A 3,459-nucleotide genomic window follows, 5' to 3' on the forward strand; every position below is an offset into this window, starting at 1 on the left:
CAAAAGCTTAACAGCAGCACTGCAATAGAACTTTCTGTGATGATGGGGAGGGTCAGTTTCTATTGTATCCAACAGAGTAGCTCATGGATGGCCACATGCACCCACTGTCTCCTGAGAAGTGACTGGTGTGCCTGAGGGTGGGAGGTTTAATTCTGTTTGATTTGGATGAATTTAAATGTAAATTAACCTAAGTACCAAGTGATAACCCAATTGGGAAGTACAGCTCTGGACTGAGGTTGGCAAAGGCCCTCAGACCAAATCCAGTGTGCCTCTTGGATTTATAAATAAAGTTTATAGACACAAAGACACATGCATTGTCTTACATGGTCTATAGCTGCTTTCACCACACAATGGCAGAGCTGAGTCCTTGCAAAAAGAACTTTGCAGGTGGGATCTGCAAAGCTGAAAGCACTCAGACTCTGCTCCTTTAGAAAAAGTTTTCCTACCCTTGTTCTGAACTCTCACTTGGACATTCCCATGACTAATAAGTTAGCTCTGGGAACTTGTGCCAGGATTTCCTTTCTCATCAGTAAAATGGGCATGTGGCTCCTGCTTTGTTGATTTATGGGTGTCTGGATTGTCTCTTCACCTTCATATATGCTGCTTGCTCTGAAGCTTCATTCAGATTTCTATTCCCATGCTGTCTCCTCCAGGAAACCTGTCCAAACCACTCCCACTGGGTGACAGTTCTCTTTCCTTGTGCCCTCATGGCATGGGAAATTAAAATTGGATAGCGTGGGCAAATGGGCTTTGAAAGAGGTACAGTTTCTTTTTATTTTTTAATCTTTTAACAAAGATTTATTTATTTATGCATACAAGAACTGGGGTAGAGGCCAGAGGTGCTGGGGGTGAGAGGATTCACCAGAGACAGAGTGGGGAACAGAACAGGCGGATTGACTGAAATACACTGCTGAGGGGAACAGCAGGGGAGTCAGGAGAGGTCTGCTGCACCTTGTGGGTCACCTTCCTGGCTGGGGATCAAATGCATACTGCAGTGGCTGTGTGGCTGTGGGTAGCTTCATAGTGCTGAGGCTTAACCCCTTGCCCCACCAGGGAGGCCCCAAGAGGTACAGCTTCTGAAAGTGCCTGCCTGGGGTCCTGACATCGGGACCCTGTATGGCCCCCATGCCTTTCTCAGTGTTGCTCCTCATTTCTTTCATGGTGCCTGTTCTTTCCCCTGTCCATTTTTTCCTTCCTCCTCCCCTGTCTCTTCCTGCCACTTCCTACTGCTCTCTGCCACTGGCTTGCCCCATGCATAGTTTTGTGAGAAAGTTCAGGCAGAAATTGCAAATCTCTTCTCCTCTCATGTGGTTCTCAGATAAAACAGTAAAAATCCAATTTTCAGCAATTTGTTTCATTTGTAAGCTCTCCTGTGTCTCCCTTTCTCCCCCTGACACCAGCTTAGCAAAATTGTCTCAGCAGAGTGGATATTTTTAACCACTTAGTAGTCAGAGGAGGTCCATAAAAAGTTTTTTGAGAAACTGCCCTGCCCTATGCAGCCACTTCAGACTGTGTGCTTGCCAGGTCAGTGGAGGGGCATGGGCAGGTTCAAGGACACTAACCAGGTAGGAAGAGGTGAGGGAAGGGAAAAGTTAGAAACAGTGAGAGCGCCAGTGGGGAAAATAAGCCCGCAGACAGATACAGAGGCTTCAAAGGAACCTACCTACATCTCTATCCTTTCACCTTCTCATCTCCTGCTGGTGCCTCCCATCGACTGACTCCAACAGAAACCTGAGAGCAAGGGAATCCAGAGTGTGGTCTTGAGGTCATCTTGAGATCATCTCCTAAATCGCAGGGTCCAGATCAGCGTAGCCAATGACCCTGGGCGTCAGGACCAGGGAATGATCAGCATGGGCCCAAATGCTTTATCTTCCTTACCCCAGAAGCCAGTCTGGGAACAAGGCTTCGTGTCTGACAACAAAAGAACTACTAAAGGAGCTTCCCCACCAGTTTGGGAAAGGGCAGCTCCTTCCCAGAACCAAAGGTGATGGTGGTGAGGAGCATTTATTGAACACCAACTATGTGTGGGGCACACATTAGGTGGTTTATATGCATTCCCTCATTGAAGCCCCAAAGCAGTCAATGAAGGAGGCATTTTTTTCCTCTGGTTGGCTAATATTTGTTAAAGTGAATGTTAGTCTGTCATGACAAGAAGGGTCCCAGATGCAAGTACTCCAAGTGTCCAAATATTTGCTCTTTGGGAAATGCAGATGCTCTCTGAACTTGCTGCCCTCTTGCCATCTGAACTCATATGTAGTAAAGAACACTCAGGTCTTTTCTGATGCGCATAGCAGAGCTGGTGCATGGCCTATGTTCCACCAAGCAACCACTCTCTTCAGAGCTCCAGACGAATTCCAAGGATATCACAGATGGCAGCTGTCTTAGTCAGTTCAAGATGCTACAACAAAATGCCACAGACTGGGTGACTTATAAACAAAGAAATGTATTTCCCACAGTTCTGGAGGCTAGAAGTCCAAGATCAAGGCCCTGGCAGATTTGGTGTCTGGTGAGGGCCCACTTCCTGGTTTACAAATGGCATCTCCTCACTGTGTCTTCACACAGCAGGAGGATCAGCGACCTCGCTGGGGTGGTATGAGGACACTATGATATAATAAGAAAGGTATATATTTGTCTCAGTCCCCAGTTCCTGATACCAATCTCCTAAATCCCTTGGAATGTCCTGAGTAATGGGAGTGGTTTTAGTTTTATTGAGGTGACTCTGGGGAGGGCTTCTGGATGGATCCCGTTTGGGGCCTGGTCACCAGGAAAACTGAGGCAGAATTAAAACTTGGAAATTTCAGCCCTCTCCCCATCCTGCAGCAAGGAGAAGAAGCTCGAAATAGAGTTAATAGTTGATCACACCTCAGTGAGGAAACCTCCATGTAATCCCAGTAAGTGAAGGCTTGGGGAGCATTCAGGTGGGTGTTGCATCCCAGATCCTGGGGGACAGAAGTTCCTGCCCTCTGAGCTTTCCCAGACCTTGCCTTAGGTCACAAACTATAGAAATGATCCCTTAGAGTATAGTCTTCAGACTTTGCCTTATTATCTCTATCTAACTGTTCGCCTGTATCCTTTATCACATTCTTTAATAACCTGGTAAACACTAGTGCTTTCCTGAGTCCTGTGAACTGCTCTAGCGAATTGATCAAATGCGAGGAGGGGGTCAGGGGTACCTCAGATCTACAGATGATCAATCAGAAGCACAGGAAACAATCTGAATTTGCAATTGGTATCTCAAGTGTGTGTGTGTGGGGGGGCAGGGTTTGGGGGCAGTATTGTGGGGCTGTGCCCTTTACCTGTGGGATTTGACACTATCCCCAAGGATAGAGTGTCAGAATCCAGTATGTTGTAGGATACCCAGGTGGTGACCTGGAGTGTTGCTTGGTGTGGGGGAAACCCTACCCAGTGGAGACCAGATGAGTCAGAAGTGAAGTGTTCTGATTGAAAGTAAAAGAGGCA

At 47.1% G+C, this 3,459-nt stretch overlaps 1 pseudogene; it reads right to left on the reverse strand.

The window, feature by feature from the left end:
• Positions 1–2,931: 2,931 nt before the first annotated feature.
• On the reverse strand, positions 2,932–3,028 carry LOC119242496 (small nucleolar RNA U3; annotated as a pseudogene).
• Between the last annotated feature and the right edge of the window lie 431 nt (positions 3,029–3,459).

Source organism: Talpa occidentalis, unplaced genomic scaffold (genome assembly GCF_014898055.3).
Source record: "Talpa occidentalis isolate TD23 unplaced genomic scaffold, MPIMG_talOcc4v2.1 talOcc4.12, whole genome shotgun sequence".
NCBI classification, from domain to species: Eukaryota; Metazoa; Chordata; class Mammalia; order Eulipotyphla; family Talpidae; genus Talpa; species Talpa occidentalis.